This window comes from Procambarus clarkii, chromosome 32, assembly GCF_040958095.1.
Source record: "Procambarus clarkii isolate CNS0578487 chromosome 32, FALCON_Pclarkii_2.0, whole genome shotgun sequence".
NCBI lineage: Eukaryota > Metazoa > Arthropoda > Malacostraca > Decapoda > Cambaridae > Procambarus > Procambarus clarkii.
Window position 1 is genome coordinate 18,275,409 of NC_091181.1, and position 18,201 is coordinate 18,293,609.

General features: G+C 45.1%; 1 protein-coding gene across 5 annotated transcripts in view; it reads right to left on the bottom strand.

The window, feature by feature from the left end:
* LOC123759292 (carbonyl reductase [NADPH] 3) overlaps positions 1-18,201 on the bottom strand; it is a 188,491-nt gene that overhangs the window by 120,951 nt on the left and 49,339 nt on the right. The window contains exon 1 of one of the 5 annotated variants that reach the window (XM_069334983.1): positions 7,581-7,735. The exons of the other annotated variants lie outside the window; for them this stretch is intronic. The gene's annotated coding sequence lies outside the window, so the exon portion shown is untranslated. Of the gene's footprint in view, positions 1-7,580; positions 7,736-18,201 lie in introns of those variants that run through there. 5 annotated transcript variants of the gene reach the window in all.

Here is an 18,201-nt window from a genome sequence, read left to right on the forward strand (position 1 = left end):
TGCCACACTTCCCTACCCTATTGTGGCTAAAATATGCCACCTACGATTTTTTTGTTATTTTTTCGGTGATCAGGGAACAAAAACGAACACTTCTATAAGACGAAAGAATTTTTTGGATTTTTTTTTTTTTTTTTTTTTTGCGCCTGTGGGTGTGAATTCCATTTGGGCCCCTAGCGGTTTGAGGGTTAATCTTTTCAATGACAATGTGATGCCTTACTACAGAGACAGCTTGCAAAGAAGGGAAAAGCAAGCTTCCATGGACAGATTTGTGGTGAGAAAATCGAGCAGTGAGCCTCAACCAGGACCTAGTGGCACTCAGATAAAACGTGCCAGGGAGAGCACACCAGAAAGGTCCTCACTGCCTGATGTGTTAATGGAAGGGGACTCCCCTTCCAAACAGTAACTCCTCTCCTCCTCCCCCCTCCTCACCATCTTCCATACGCCTACAGCATTCAACAACAAAGTAATAACTTGAACATAGTTTTGTAGGTTTATTTAGATGAAATAGGTATAAAAATTTAGTTTGATGTGGGGTTTTTGGGGTAGTCAGGAACGGATTAATTCATTTCCCATTATTTCTTATGGGGAAATTAGCTTCGGAATACGAGCCGTCTCCAGGAACGGATTAAACTCTTAAACCGAGGTACCCCTGTACCTGTAAATCAAAATGTACTTGTGACCCACTGGTGTCATACTGTAAATCACACTGCTCCATGTCAGCAGTAATGGTATCACACTTAAAGAGCTAACCTTCTTTACACTCAAAGTTCTAATAAAATATGATAACTTTACATGCCAGTGTTGGCACAATTAGTGTCACTGGCAGACTAGTTGTGTTGTTTTTCTTAGCAATTACCATCCACAGCTGATAGCTATACAATTCTTATGTTTATTCCTTCACCTATTCCTCTGCCATTGCTATTGTAGAGCAGGCATAGGCAGGCAGCCATTCTCAGTTAGTAAGACAATCAATGTCAGGCAGTCGGTCTGTCATCATTCCACATGTAAAGACTGTCCAAGAAGTGGTCGAGGGGTATAGGGATTATAAGTTTCAGGGGAGGGGACAGAAGGGCTTGGGGTGGCGAAGGGATGGTTTGGGTGGGGATGGAAGGGTGTTGGGGTGGGGAATGGGCAAGTATCAAGAGTGTGGGGAGGAGGGGCTTTGAGGGAAGAGACTGGGTGTGTGTGTGTGAGGACAGTAGGAAGGGAAGAGCACAGTAGTAAATTGGAAGAGTGAGACGGTTAGCAACCTGTTTTTCTCAACAGCATGCGCAGCTAGTCTGTCGGGGAGATTGTTGGGAGTTTGGGTGTCAGGAGCATGTGGGTGGGTGGGTGAGGGTGTCGGAATCAGGTGGGTGAGTGTCAGAAGTGGGTGGGTGAGTGTCAGGAGCAGATGTGCATTTGAGTCAGGAGTGGGTGGGTAGTTTTGTATCAGGAGTAGGTGGGCAGTTGTGTGTCAGGAGTGGGTGGGCAGTTGTGCGTCAGGAGTGGGTGGGCAGTTGTGTGTCAGGAGTGGGTGGGCAGTTGTGTGTCAGGAGTGGGTGGGCAGTTGTGTGTCAGGAGTGGGTGGGCAGTTGTGTGTCAGGAGTGGGTGGGCAGTTGTGTGTCAGGAGTGGGTGGGCAGTTGTGTGTCAGGAGTGGGTGGGCAGTTGTGTGTCAGGAGTGGGTGGGCAGTTGTGTGTCAGGAGTGGGTGGGCAGTTGTGTGTCAGGAGTGGGTGGGCAGTTGTGTGTCAGGAGTGGGTGTGTCAGGAATGGATGGGTGGATATGTCGAGAGTGAGTGTGTCATGAGCCAATGTGTGGTGTCAGGAGTGGGTGAGTTGGAAGATGGGTAGGGGTCTCAGAAATGGGTGTGTCAGAAGCAGATGGGTGGAGGTGTTGAGGGTAGGTGTGTCAGAAGCAGATTGGGTGGAGGAGTCAGGAGTGGATGTGTTGGGAATGGATGGGGGATGTTGGGTAGAGGTGTCAGGCATAGGCGTGTCGGGAGCGGATGGGAGGTGGTAATTACCCAAGTGTAATTACATAAGTGTAGTTACAGGATGAGAGCTACGCTCATGGTGTCCCATCTTCCCAGCACTCTTTGTCATATAACGCTTTGAAACTACAGTACTGACGGTCTTGGCCTCCACCACCTTCTCACCTAACTTGTTCCAACCGTCTACCACTCTGTTTGTGAAAGTGAATTTTCTTATATTTCTTTGGCATCTGTGTTTAGCTAGTTTAAATCTATGACCTCTTGTTCTTGAAGTTCCAGGTCTCAGGAAATCTTCCTTATCAATTTTATCAATTACTGTTATTATTTTGTATGTAGTAATCATATCACCTCTTTTTCTTCTGTCTTCTAGTTTTGGCATATTTAATGCCTCTAACCTCTCCTCGTATCATTTGCCCTTCAGTTCTGGCAGCCACTTAGTAGCATGTCTTTGCACCTTTTCCAGTTTGTTGATGTGCTTCTCAAGATATGGGCACCACACAACCGCTGCATATTCTAGCTTTGGCCTAACAAAAGTCGTGAACAATTTCTTTAGTATATCGCTATCCATGTATTTAAAAGCAATTCAGAAGTTAGAAAGCGTGGCATAGACTCCTCGCACAATATTCTTTATGTGGTCCTCAGGTGATAGTTTTCTATCTAGAACCACCCCTAGATCTCTTTCTTTATCAGAATTCTTTAAAGCTTTCTCACATAATATATAGATTGTGTGGGGTCTATGTTCTCCTATTCCACATTCTATAACATGGCATTTATTAACATTAAATTCCATTTGCCAAGTGGTGCTCCATATACAGAGCACCACTTGGTTTCCGAACCCCTTGGGGACGAGACCCGTCGGTTATCGTGTAAGTTCGTAAATGAGAATGGAGGAAAATTGACAGAGAATTTTTTTTAAATTTAACAAAAAATTCTAAGGGAAAAATCGACAGATTCATAGCATAAATGCAACAAATGAAATAAAGTTCATTGTGTAATTGCGTTCACTCACCCCCCACCCTTAACTTCCTCACTGCTTCTATCTCTCACTGCATCTCCCCCTCACTGCCTCACTGCCTCTCCCCCCCCTCACTGCCTCTCCCCCCCCCTCACTGCCTCACTGCCTCTCCCCCCCCCTCACTGCCTCACTGCCTCTCCCCCTCAATGCCTCACTGCCTCTCCCCCTCAATGCCTCACTGCCTCTCCCCCTCAATGCCTCACTGCCTCTCCCCCTCAATGCCTCACTGCCTCTCCCCCTCAATGCCTCACTGCCTCTCCCCCTCAATGCCTCACTGCCTCTCCCCCTCAATGCCTGCCATTCCTCCCTCACTGCCTTCCTCATAACATGAGAACAGCAGGTTATGGAGGAGGGGGAGCTACTAACGGGGTCAAAGCTCTGTAGAGGCGGACATGTCTGTCAGCGCCTGCTCACAGATGCCAGCTGTGCATAATTCATAAATAAAACTATATTTGTTTAAATAATAAATAGGAAATCATATAACATGTTAATAATTAATAATGTATATTAATATATGAAAATTAACATTTTGGCATAAATATTTTACAACTAAGATTAAAATTTGTAATACAATATGGCTGAGAAGTTTGGCAACCATCGCCTGGTCAGCAAATCCTTCCTTACTGCCGTCCTCACCATTCCACCAACAGAGAGGGGGGAGAAATAGTGGGAGGGGGAGAATTAGTGAGAAAGGGAGGGAGGGGAAGGTAGGGAGAGATGCTAGGAGGAAAGTAGTGAGGGAGAATGGGAGAATTAGGGAGGGAGGGAAAGGCAGGCTGCCTGCCTCTTTGCCTGCCTGCCTCTCTCTCTGCCTGCCTGCCTCTCTCTCTGCCTGCCTGCCTCTCTGCCTCTCTGCCTCTCTGCCTGCCTGCCTGCCTGCCTGCCTGCCTGCCTGCCTGCCTGCCTGCCTGCCTGCCTGCCTGCCTGCCTCTCTGCCTCTCTGCCTCTCTGCCTCTCTGCCTGCCTGCCTGCCTATCTGCCTTTCCCTCCCTCCCTAATTCTCCCATCCCCCCCTCACTACTTCCTTCCTGCCTACCTCCCCCACCCTTTTTCACTAATTCTCATTCTCATTCTCTCTCTCATTCTCTCTCTCATTCTCATTTTCTCTCATTCTCATTTTCTCTCTCTCATTCTCATTCTCATTCTCTCTCTCATTCTCATTTTCTCTCATTCTCATTTTCTCTCTCTCATTCTCATTCTCTCTCTCTCTCTCATTCTCATTCTCTCTCTCTCTCTCTCCTTCTCTCTCTCTCATTCTCATTTTCTCTCTCTCATTCTCATTCTCTCTCTCTCTCATTCTCTCTCTCTCTCTCATTCTCTCTCTCTCTCTCCTTCTCTCTCTCTCATTCTCATTCTCTCTCTCTCTCTCTCATTCTCAATCTCATTCTCTCTCTCTCTCTCTCTCTCTCTCTCTCTCTCTCTCTCTCTCTCTCTCTCTCTCTCTCATTCTCTCTCTCTCATTCTCTCTCTCTCATTCCCTCTCTCTCATTCTCTCTCTCTCTCTCTCTCTCTCTCTCTCTCTCTCTCTCTCTCTCTCTCTCTCTCTCTCTCTCTCTCTCTCTCTCTCTCTCTCATTCTCTTTCTCTCTCTCAATCTCTCTCTCATTCTCATTCTCTCTCTCTCATTCTCATTATCTCTCTCTCTCTCATTCTCATTCTCTCTCTCTCTCTCTCATTCTCATTCTCTCTCTCTCTCATTCTCTCTCTCTCTCTCATTCTCTCTCTCTCTCATTCTCTCTCTCTCTCTCATTCTCTCTCTCTCTCTCTCATTCTCTCTCTCTCTCTCTCATTCTCATTCTCTCTCTCATTCTCATTCTCATTCTCTCTCTCTCTCTCTCTCTCTCTCTCTCTCTCTCTCTCTCTCTCTCTCTCTCTCTCTCTCATATTGCCTCCCACCTAAGCTCCCATCCATCCACCCACCAGTCAGCAATCATTGACGCAATGCGTGCATTTGGAGCCGACATGGTGCACAGATGTTTCTTGATTGTGCAGATATGTAAAACAAAATCACAGAATGAACTCTCCAGCCTCATGACAAATCAAAATAACAGGAATAATAGGCCGTGAATCTGTGAAATCACTGGGTAGAAGGCACTCTAGAGTAGTGGCCCCCAACACGGTCAGTGGGCAAACTGGACCATCTCCCACCCATCACCACCGGCCGGCGCGACGCTTGGCGGACCGCTTCCTACCCGAACTTTGTTCGTGTAGCATGACTCCCCAACCCCAATCGGGAAACTGGAAGTTTTGGATAACTAAAGTTCGGAAACCAAGTGGTGCTCTGTACTTAGTTTGTCCAGGTCATCTTGAAGGGCATGACAATCATCTAAGTTTCTTATCCTTCCTATTATCTTAGCATCATCAGCAAACATGTTAAATAATTCTGCATACCAACTGGTAGATCATTTCTGTAGACAATAAACATCACTAGTGCAAGAACTGAACCCTGTGGTACTCCACTTGGGACATTTCTCTAGTTCGATACATTGCCTCTGATTACTGCCCTCATTTTTCTATCAGTCAGAAAATTTTTCATCCATGTTAGAAGGTTACCTGTCACCCCTCCAATATTTTCTAGTTTCCAAAACAACCTCTTATGTGGAACTCTGTCAAAAGTCTTTTTTAGGTCCAGATAGATGCAGTCAACCCAACCATCTCTTTCCTGTAAAATCTCTGTGGCTCGATCATAGAAACCGAGTAAATTCGATACACAGGACCTTCCAGATCGAAAACCATACTGTCTGTCTGATATTACATCATTTCTCTCCAGGTGTTCTACCCATTTAGTTTTGATTAGTTTTTCCAATACTTTCACTATTACACTTGTCAATGATACAGGTCTATAATTGAGGGGATCTTCCCTGCTGCCACTTTTGTAGATTGGAACTATGTTAGCCTGTTTCCACATGTCTGCTACAATTCCTGTACACAGGGATACCTGAAAGATCAGGTGAAGTGGAATGCTGAGCTCAGATGCACATTCTCTCAGAACCCATGGTGAAACTCCATCTGTGTTACGAACCCGGATCCAGCGTCCGAGCACGGAGCAGTAACGACCACGCCATCTGTGGGTCAGCTCCTGAAACCCCCTCCAAAAGGACGACGACACCTGGTGAGGACGCCGTGAACCAGCTACGAGGGCTAGTTTCCAGTCCTGTTCAGCACTCTACACCGCCGCCACTGACCTCTGGCGAGGTGGTGCTCAGACTACAACGCCATCTATGGAGTGGATATGTCGGGCGTTTGTGTCTGAGCCTGTAAGTGAGGTGTTTTAGTGTGTCCCAGTCATTGATGACGTGTCTATTTACAGAATCGACCTGGGACCGCTTTGTTGGAAGTTGAGTCAGTCTACCCGAGGCAGCCAGTCTCCATACCTTGAACTTTGCTGCAGCTGTTGTGAAGTCGTCCCCCCGGAAGAACACTGTGGTGTGTTAGCCTGCCAGTGGAGTGGCAGTAAAAGGATTTACCCGGGACCGACTGTTGGAGACGATCATCCACTGGGGTACTGAAGACAGGAGAGTGATTTGTGGTGTCACACGAGGCTCCTGTCTAGGGCGTTCCCCTTTTATCGTTCGTGGAGTGGCCGGACCAGCCTTGTTGGCTCAGAACCTGCCAGCAGACCAGCTGGACGTGTGGTTGACGGCCTCCACGGCGGTGCCCCCAGTGGACCTGTGTTTTGGCTGACCTGTGGCCAGGGTAGGCTCAACTTCTTTGGAGAATTCGTTGTGTGGCCACGAAGAAAGCACCGAGGACTCAGCACCTAGCTTCTGGATCCAGAGTCTTCAGCAGAAGACTATATTGTGAATAATCCCCTTGTCTAGTGTTAATACCCCTCCCCCTTGTGCACTCTTTTATTTTATATATTTAATCGGTGATGGTGATAATTATAATATTAAGTTCTTAACTTTCTTTCCCTACTCCCTTTGAGTTACTTGCGTCACGGATCTCATCCCTTGATAGCCACTACTGGCTTGGGAACGGATATATATATCTTCCTCTAACAACATCAGAGTAAGGACCCCGTTGCGTCCCGAGAGGGCCGTAACATAATTGGCATCCCCAGCGGGATCCGTCCCCTTGTTAAGTATGTTTGACAGGGGTGGTGAAGTGGCGTAATCCCTGTATATAATTCCCCCTGTGTGAGACGATTGTGACGTTATATGTCCTGTGCGGTGCTCAAGAGTGACTAAGTGCGATATTGTGCAGTGCGGTGCTCGCCGTGATTAAGCGATTAAGTGCAATATTAAGTAGTGCGGTGCTCAGTGATTTAGTGCAATATTGTAGAGCGAAATGTTCGCTGTGATTCAGTGCAATATTGGGTAGTGCGGTGCCCGAAGTGATTACGTGCAATATTAGCAAGTGCAGTGTTTGGTGCGATAAAGTGCAATATTGGCGTAGAACAGTGCTCGGTGCATTAAGTGCTAACGTGTAAGCGGTGTGTTAAGTGCTAGTTGAGTGTTCCATCTGTGACAATGGCAGAAAAAGCTACCATCGATGATCTGGACGATGTTCAGGCTTTTCTGAACAGAGAGGACTGTCTTGCCAGATTAAAGTATCTGAGCAAACCGGAACTTGTACTAGTGAGCGCCTACCTGGAGATCAAGATCCGTGCCAGTGATTCCCGTGTGGAGATCTTGTCCAAGGTTCACCGGCACCTGAAGGCAGAAGAGAAACAGGAAGGCGGGGCTCCTAGTACAAAGGAAGGTGAGGAAATAGCTTCCACGGAAAAGGAAGATAAGGGCAACGACGTTGACAGTGATGCAGGTGAGCTTAACATCAGCTTCCTAACAGTCAAAATGCGTGCCCTAGAAATAAATCGTGAAATAGAATGGAAGAAATTAGAATTAGAACGAGAATTAAAAGATAAAGAATTGGCGATGAGGCGTTTAGAATTAGAAGAAAGGAAAGAAGAACGAGAAAGAGAAGAGAAACGAGAAAGAGAAAGAGAAGAGAAACGAGAAAGAGAAAGAGAAGAGCGAGCGAGAGAAGAGAAATGGGAAAGAGAAGAACGAGAAAGACAAAGAGAAGAGCGAGAGAGAGAAGAGAAACGGGAAAGAGAAGAACGAGAAAGACAAAGAGAAGAGCAAGAGAGAGAAGAAAAGGAAAGACAGAGACAACATGAACTAGAAGTGTTGCGATTAGGCGGTGGTCGGAGGCCAACAACGGACACCAGCGGTTTCGATCCGGTAAGGAATATCAAAATGGTCCCCAAATTCAACGAGAGAGAAGTTTCGAAGTTCTTCGCAGCCATCGAGAAAGTCGCTGCCTCTTTGGAGTGGCCAAGGGAGAATTGGGCCATCATGATACAGTCAGTCTTGACTGGGAAGGCCCAAATCGCCTACTCTACGCTATCCCTTGACGACTCCGGCGATTACGACAAGGTGAAGAAGGTTGTGCTCATAACTTACCAGCTGGTACCTGAGGCTTACAGGCAGAAGTTTAGAAACCTGAAGAAGACCTCAGAGCACACTTTCACCGAATTCGCCACCATCAAGGAGCGACTTTTTCAAGAATGGTGTGCCTCTCGGAAGGTGGAGACCAAGGAAGACCTCGAGCAGCTGATTCTGCTCGAGGACTTCAAGGATTGTTTGTCGGGAGACCTCAAGACATACTTAGAAGAGCAGCAGGTGGAGACCTTGAGTGCAGCAGCCACCATGGCTGAGGAATACATCCTGACTCATAGGCCGTCTGCTAAGTACGTCCCGAGGAATTACCAGCACCGGTTTGACAGACCTCAGGACAATGAAGAGACTCCCGTCCCACGAAGCACTAAGAAGACGCCCCCAAGTAGCCCTCGAAGAACAAGTCCTAGCAGTCCGAAACACCGGAGCCCGAGGAGGAATATGGTGTGCTGGACTTGTGGGCAGAAAGGGCATGTAGCTGCTAGGTGCCGAGGCAGAAGAGGTGGCAGCGCACGTAGGGAGGTGATGATGATGAGCTGTGTTACACCACCAGCAGGAAGCCAGTCGACGCCGACACAGGAAGGACCCAGATTGTTTTCCCCTCACACTTCAGGCGGGTATGTATCGAGTGATCATACTGGTAGATCAGTTGTAGTGCTCAGAGATAGTGGAGCAGCCCAGTCCCTGATTGTGAAGAGCTCGTTACCCGAGGGAGTAAGTGTGGACGGGAGACAACAGGTTGTCCTGGTTGGGTTTCCGAGAACGCAGTATATCGCCCCCTTAGTGCCGGTGCATCTCGACTCGCCTTACTTCAGTGGCACATGTGTGTTGGCAGTAGTCGATACCCTCCCTGTGGCTGGGATCGACGTGGTACTAGCCAACGACTTGGTGACAGATTGGAGCATCAATCTTCCCAAGGTTGTGGACGAGTCTACCAGAACAGCAAGGTCTGAGGTAACGACGGGCCGTGGTAATGTCCAGGTAAAGACAGACCCGGGTTTGAACATGTCTAATTTGTCCTCTCACCCGCAGATCGACAGCTATCTAGCAGTGTCTCCTGATTCTTCTCTCGACAAGGAACATGAGGTTAAGATGGCAGAAGTACCTGAGCTAGAAGAGAGGCCTTGTGTGCAGACACCCACGGATACCAACGAGTCTGGAGCGAAGGCGGACGTGTACTTGCGGTATGGCAAGTTACAGCGTGTATTGAACCAGCCAGAGATTCCCCAGACGTCAGAGGTATGTGAGGTGTGTTCAAAAGGTCTAGTGCCCCCTTCGGTCCAAGCCAGGCTAGTGGATGTTGCCGGCTATGGACATTACAGGCTCAGGAAGCTTATCCCTCAGCTAACCAACTGTTTCTTAGCGATATTTTGTTTTGTGCTCGTATGTGTTCTCTGTGTTCTCAGTAAGGATCAGTGGACGACCCGAAGGATGATGGCTCCCTTGAACATCGTGAAGAGATCCCAGGGATTGAAGACCTGCACAGTGAGTGTTGCAGTTGAAGAAGGGACCTGGAAGGTAATAGTAGATACAGGAGGTACGAGAAATGATAATATGAGTGACTGTTTCCGACAGGTTGACACCCCCCGCGTGATTGCTGAGCCTCAATACAGCGTTATACGGAACGTTGGTCGACCTGACGTGGGCAGAGCGAATGCCATCTTCGGTGAGCAAGCAGCCCTGTTGGAACTAGGTGTGGGCCTAGTAGAGGAGTGTGTAGTAAGTACTGACTTGCCCATTGTCGCTATCACTCTGAATTATCAGACCCCTGTATTCCAGGTGCCCGTCTCCCTGAAGGACCACCGGACCGGTACTAGAAATACCGTCTGGGACCAGCCATCATCGGTGCCACGACACAGGGAAGTGTCGAGTCGCCCCAGATCGTGTCTACACGGATCCTTACTTGAGAGAAGTGAGATGATGCCCCTGCTTGCTATCGCAGAGGAGGTGTGGAAGATTACGTCAGGCAGGTCATCGCCTGCCATTTTCAAGCTCCCTTTGTGCCAGGGTTTCTCAGTAGAAAAGTTCTGGGGACAAGACAGCCTCATCACTCCAGTTCATAGTATAAGTAAGTCCATTTGGAGTTGTGTCGCCGTACTAATTTGGTTTGTGTTTCTTTTTATAGAACCCCAAACCAAATTCTTTTTGGTGGGGAGGTGTTACGAACCCGGATCCAGCGTCCGAGCACGGAGCAGTAACGACCACGCCATCTGTGGGTCAGCTCCCGAAACCCCCTCCAAAAGGACGACGACACCTGGTGAGGACGCCGTGAACCAGCCACGAGGGCTAGTTTCCAGTCCCGTTCAGCACTCTACACCGCTGCCACTGACCTCTGGCGAGGTGGTGCTCAGACTACAACGCCATCTATGGAGTGGATATGTCGGGCGTTTGTGTCTGAGCCTGTAAGTGAGGTGTTTTAGTGTGTCCCAGTCATTGATGACGTGTCTATTTACAGAGTCGACCTGGGACCGCTTTGTTGGAAGTTGAGTCAGTCTACCCGAGGCAGCCAGTCTCCATACCTTGAACTTTGCTGCAGCTGTTGTGAAGTCGTCCCCCTGGAAGAACACTGTGGTGTGTTAGCCTGCCAGTGGAGTGGCAGTAAAAGGATTTACCCGGGACCGACTGTTGGAGACGATCATCCACTGGGGTACTGAAGACAGGAGAGTGATTTGTGGTGTCACACGAGGCTCCTGTCTAGGGCGTTCCCCTTTTATCGTTCGTGGAGTGGCCGGACCAGCCTTGTTGGCTCAGAACCTGCCAGCAGACCAGCTGGACGTGTGGTTGACGGCCTCCACGGCGGTGCCCCCAGTGGACCTGTGTTTTGGCTGACCTGTGGCCAGGGTAGGCTCAACTTCTTTGGAGAATTCGTTGTGTGGCCATGAAGAAAGCACCGAATACTCAGCACCTAGCTTCTGGATCCAGAGTCTTCAGCAGAAGACTATATTGTGAATAATCCCCTTGTCTAGTGTTAATACCCCTCCCCCTTGTGCACTCTTTTATTTTATATATTTAATCGGTGATGGTGATAATTATAATATTAAGTTCTTAACTTTCTTTCCCTACTCCCTTTGAGTTACTTGCGTCACGGATCTCATCCCTTGATAGCCACTACTGGCTTGGTAACGGATATATATATCTTCCTCTAACAACATCAGAGTAAGGACCCCGTTGCGTCCCGAGAGGGCCGTAACAATCTGGACCAACTACTTTGTTCTTACTTAACTCCTTTAGCATATTTTCCACTTCATTTCTAGACCCCCTCTATACGCTCTATGTTGTTGTCTGGAATTCTTATTGTGTCTGGTTCTCTGAAGATCTCATTTTGTACAAACACACTTTGGAACTTTTCGTTTAATGTTTCACACATCTCCTTTTCATTTTTGTGTATCTGTCCCCCATTTTCAACCTCTGAATATTATCCTTTACCTGCAGCTTACTTTTAATGAATTTATAGAAAAGGCCTGGATCTGATTTACATTTGTCTGCTATACCGTTCTCAAAGTTCCTTTCTGCCTCTCTCCTTACTGATGTGTAGTTGTTTCTTGCATCTTTGTATCGCTGGTATGTTTGGGAGTTTGGCCTCTTTCTATAATGATTCCATGCTTGTGTCTTTTGATCTCTGGCCCCTCTCGCAATTTCTGTTGAACCAACCCTGTTTCCTAGGTCTACATGTCTGTTTTGGTATGAATAGTTTGTTTGCCTTCATCATATATTGTGCAAAATTTGGCATACATCTCATTTACTTCCTTGCCTAGCAACAAGTCTGTCCAATTATACCCAAGAAAAAAAATTTAAGTTCCCCATAGCATCCTCTCTTGAAATCAAGTTTAACAACTGTTTCACTGTCCCCATTCTCTACTAGATTATATCGCATAGCGTATTTAATGTCCAAGAAGACATGTCACTCTTTCCCAAGGGAGGAAGGTACTGGATGTCAAATACCTCCTTCTTTCCTGGTGAATACTAATGTACCATTTTACAAGCTTTCCAGTCCCCTGACACTGTAGAAAAAAGAATTTGCATTCTTCATTTCTATTCCCATTTAGACGTTTTGCTTCAATTAGGTTCATTTTCAGCTTTACTCTGTCTTCCTTTTCTCTGAGAGGTCTTTTCTTATTGACCAAAGTTTGCAAACCTCATCACTTTGCAATTTCCTGGCATTTCTAAGCACTTCCATCATGTTTTTCACTCCATTAACCCTTCCACTGCTCAGGGGTCCTGAGGACATTTACACCCCTGTGCGCAAGAAAATAACAAATTCAAAATTTTTTTTTCGTCCTCTAAACATGTTAATTTGTGTCCCCTGAGCACAGGAAAAAAAAAATCGTAGGTGACATATTTTGGGTGCAATAGACCAAGGAAGTCTGGCAAAAAGTGGGCGTTGACAGACCGGTCGTCACAGCCAGTCAGCATCACCCGCGCTGACAGACGGGAGTTGCCACAAAGATATTATCACTTAATTATTTCTATGTCTCCGATTGATTTTTTCTTAGCTTTTTTGCAGTAATATTATTCAATAGTGTGTATTGTAATATTTATATAATAAAAGTGGTGAATAATTGCTATACTCAAAAGTATGGTGTGCATATTAGTGATTCAATTATTATGTTCATAAAACAATAAACAAATAGTTTTGCTGCTATTACACTCTATACACAGGTTATATATAAGTATCTGCATGTTTTGTTCACCATAACGAACCACTAAGTTGATATTGAGAGTCGAAAATCAACGAGGAGTTACCGCCACACACCAGCCAACCACTTGCTGCCACTCCCTCAACACATGCACTAAACTTTCTCCCCCAACAATACCATTTGTGGTGTTATTACACTACATACAGACGTTATATTAAAGAATGTATATATTTTGTTCACCACAACTGTACAGCTAAGCTGATATAGTTAGATCAGGCACTAAGAGTCGTCGCTATACATACAGTCAGCTGGCGGCTCCCTCACTCATTCAAGGTCACACGCACTAAACTTTCTCCCTTAACAATACTGTTTGCAGTGTTATTACACTATATACACATTATATATAAGTATCTACATGTTGTATGCACTGTAACTATACACCTAAGCTTGTAGTGCGCCCAAAGAGCATAGTGGCCACCCTCTAAACAGCTAGACAAATCATGCAGACGACGTCACCTCCGTCATCCAAATGGCTCCTCCCAGCATAATCCTTTTGCTGTTATTACACTAATACACACATTATAAATAAGTATCTACATTTGTGTACACCATAGAGAACCACTGAGCTGGTATGGTGAATGCAAACAATAACAGGTGGCCACACAGTCAGTAAACGATGCTATCTCCCTCCGTCTCTCAGCATTACTCCTCCCACAGCGCTAATTATTACAACAATCATGCTATTATCACAACCCTAGTTATTTATATCACAGTCAGGGGTCATCTGTAATATTGTCATCACTAAATAATAACAATTATATATTTATTTTGACATTTTTCAGCGATGCTGTGGTCACAAGCTGAACAGCAATGCTGTTCACTCATGCTGCGTGCGCCAGCTTTGGTTGCTCCAACAGTACTGTGCCTCTCACACCTGAGAATATTGCCCACGATTTTTTTTTAAATGGCGTCTGTTTACAAGAGCCCTGAGGAAGCTAATGTGAACCCCGTGTAGCCGCTGGCCATTTGAATCGGGCCTGGCACCCTTGGGCGTATATATACGCCATGCACAGTTTAAGGGTTAAATGTCACCCTTAAGGGACAGTTCTTGTCTTATATTTTCCTATTCTTCTAAAATCAATGACATTTTCCTTTGAGCCTTCTCCTAAAACTACTATTTTCTTTATGATTTTCATCTCTTCTGCTGCTCGGTCCACCCAAGATGAAGTTTCCTTCTCTAAACATCCAAAAATTATTATGGGCTTACTTCTATCTGCAGTGTTTTGTACTAGTTTACCATAACCAGTTCTTTCCTAATTGCTTGCCGAATTTCTGATTCTTGTTGGTCATTTCTGGTTTTGACTTCCAAACACACTTTCATGATTGTCTCTTTCTCGTTTACAACTTGGGCATATGTCTCTTATTTCTTCTTTATACTTTTCTAGTTCTTTATTAGTCTCCTCTATTTGAGTTGCCAATGAAGTTTCTCGTTGCAGCTCCTTACCTAACTCTATGTTAGCCCTCAGACTCCCTTTGGTGTTGTTCACCATATGAGCATAATTTCTTGTTAATTTCTTCAAATTCCCTGCTCTTCACTTTCCATGCCTCATTATCCTTTACTAGTTCCTTGATGTGTTCCTCCTGTATCCTTACCTTATCAGTCAAGCTGGTAGTTTCCTTACCTTGCTGGAAAATACTTCCTTTTAAATAATAAAACTCAATCTTGAGACCTTGAGGGGCCTCGTAGCCTGGTGGATAGCGCGCAGGACTCGTAATTCTGTGGCGCGGGTTCGATTCCCGCACGAGGCAGAAACAAATGGGCAAAGTTTCTTTCACCCTGAATGCCCCTGTTACCTAGCAGTAAATAGGTACCTGGGAGTTAGTCAGCTGTCATGGGCTGCTTCCTGGGGGTGGAGGCCTGGTCGAGGACTGGGCCGCGGGGACACTAAAAAGCCCCGAAATCATCTGAAGATAACCTTCATTTTCTTGTTCTAATTTAATAACCTTTTCTTCATAATTCTTTAGCATGTCCTCAATAATCACTAACCTGCCAAGAAAACCACCTTTCATTACATCTTGTTGCGAGAAACTTGCAAAACATTCCCTTGTTGAGGTACTGTCCTCCCCTGTGGTGGCGGCCATCTTTGTTGACATTCCGCTGTTTTGAAAGATCAACTTTTCTATCCAAGATTTTTCATTCACTAACATTTATTTCTTAGCTCTTAGTTTATTTTCAAATTCCCTACACCTTCATGCATTCTTGGACACCACTTGCAACCCTCACCCTACTCCTCACACTTTGATAATTTGAATTATCCTGGAGCCTGCAGAAGTGTGACTCTTCAGTGTGATGATGCTCACTTTCCCACTGATGATGGTGTCTGAGTGGGTGTGTCAGGAGTCAACGGGTGGAGGTGGGATTATTGTCAATGGGTGGGTAGAAGTGTAAGGATTGGGTGTGTTGGAAGTGGGTGTATCAGAAGTCGATGAGTGTTATCAGTAGTGTGTGTGTGTGTGTGTGCGTGTGTGTGTAATTACCTAAGTGTAGTTACAGGATGAGAGCTACGCTCGTGGTGTCCCGTCTTCCCAGCACTCTTTGTCATATAACGCTTTGAAACTACTGACGGTCTTGGCCTCCACCACCTTCTCACTTAACTTGTTCCAACCGTCTACCACTCTATTTGCGAAGGTGAATTTTCTTATATTTCTTCGGCATCTGTGTTTAGCTAGTTTAAATCTATGGCCTCTTGTTCTTGAAGTTCCAGGTCTCAGGAAGTCTTCCCTGTCGATTTTATCAATTCCTGTTACTATTTTGTACGTAGTGATCATATCACCTCTTTTTCTTCTGTCTTCTAGTTTTGGCATATTGAATGCTTCTAACCTCTCCTCGTAGCTCTTGCCCTTCAGTTCTGGGAGCCACTTAGTAGCATGTCTTTGCACCTTTTCCAGTTTGTTGATGTGCTTCTTAAGATATGGGCACCACACAACAGCTGCATATTCTAGCTTTGGCCTAACAAAAGTCATGAACAATTTCTTTAGTATATCGCCATCCATGTATTTAAATGCAATTCTGAAGTTAGAAAGCATTGCATAGGCTCCTTGCACAATATTCTTAATGTGGTCCTCAGGTGATAGTTTTCTATCTAGAACCACTCCTAGATCTCTTTCTTTATCAGAATTCTTTAAAGATTTCTCACATAATATATAGGTTGTGTGGGGTCTGTGTTCTCCTATTCCACATTCCATAACATGGCATTTATTAACATTAAATTCCATTTGCCAAGTGGTGCTCCATATACTTATTTTGTCCAGGTCATCTTGAAGGGCATGACAATCATCTAAGTTTCTTATCCTTCCTATTATCTTAGCATCATCAGCAAACATGTTCATATAATTCTGTATACCAACTGGTAGATCATTTATGTAGACAATAAACATCACTGGTGCAAGAACTGAACCCTGTGGTACTCCACTTGTGACATTTCTCCAGTCCGATACATTGCCTCTGATCACAGCCCTCATTTTTCTATCAGTCAGAAAATTTTTCATCCATGTTAGAAGCGTACCTGTCACTCCTCCAATATTTCCCAGTTTCCAGAACAACCTCTTATGTGGAACTCTGTCGAAAGCCTTTTTTAGGTCCCGATAGATGCAGTCAGCCCAACCATCTCTTTCCTGTAATATCTCTGTTGCTCGATCATAGAAACTGAGTAAATTCGATACACAGGATCTTCCAGATCGAAAACCATACTGTCTGTCTGATATTATATCATTTCTCTCCAGGTGTTCTACCCATTTATTTTTAATTATTTTTTTCCAATATTTTGACTATTACACTTGTCAATGATACCGGTCTATAATTAAGGGGGTCTTCCCTGCTTCCACTTTTGTAGATTGGAACTATGTTAGCCTTTTTCCACACATCAGCTACAACTCCTGTAAACAGGGATGCCTGAAAAATCAGTTGAAGAGGAATGCTGAGCTCAGGTGCACATTCTCTCAGAACCCATGGTGAAACTCCATCTGGACCAACTGCTTTGTTCTTATTTAGCTCCTCTAGCATTTTTTCCACTTCGTCTCTAGACACCTCTATGTGCTCTATGTTGTTCTCTGGAATTCTTATTGTATCTGATTCCCTGAAGATTTCATTTTGTACAAACACACTTTGGAACTTTTCGTTTAATGTTTCACACATTTCCTTTTCATTTTCTGTGAATCTATTTCCCATTTTCAACCTCTGAATATTATCCTTTACCTGCAATTTGTTGTTTATGAATTTATAGAATAGACCTGGTTCTGTTTTACATTTGTCTGCAATCCCTTTTTCAAAATTTCTTTCTGCCTCTCTCCTCACTGTCGTGTAGTTGTTTCTCGCATCTTTGTATCGCTGGTATGTTTGGGGGTTTGGCCTCTTCCTGTATTGATTCCATTTTTGTGTCTTTTGGTCTCTGGCCCTCTCGCACTTTCTGTTGAACCAATCCTGTTTCCTAGTTCTGCTTCTCTGTTTTGGTATAAATTTTTTTGTGCCTTTATTATATATTTCACAAAACTTGACATACATCTCATTCACTTCCTTGCCTTGCAACAAGTCTGTCCAATTATACTCACTAAAAAAATTTCTAAGGTTGCCATAATGTCCTCTCCTAAAGTCAGGTTTTTTCAATTGCATCGACCGTCATATTTTCTTCCAGATTATAACGCATTGCATACTTTATTCCCAAAAAGACATGGTCACTTTTACCCAAGGGAGGAAGGTACTGAATGTCAAATATTTCTTCCTCCTTCCTGGTAAATATCAAATCTCGCATGGAGGGAACGTCCCCTTCCCTCATCCTCATAGCTTGTTTAACATGTTGATACAAGAATGTTTCCAGGATGAGGTCTACAAATTTACAGGTCCAAAAATCTTCTGTTTTAGCTTCATATGCTTCCCAGTCTATGGATTTCAAGTTGAAGTCGCTGACTATCAACAGTCGTGAACTATCGTTATCCGCTCTCGCTATGATCTCTCTCATTATTGTTATAAGACCTTCTCGTTTACTATCTAGCTCCTCCTTTGACCATGTGCTGCTTAGCGGTGGACTATATGCATTTATGATCATTAGTTTATCATCCTCAAGGCAGATCTCTAGTGCTTTAACGTCAACTTTTGTGGATTGGCAGTCATTATTTCG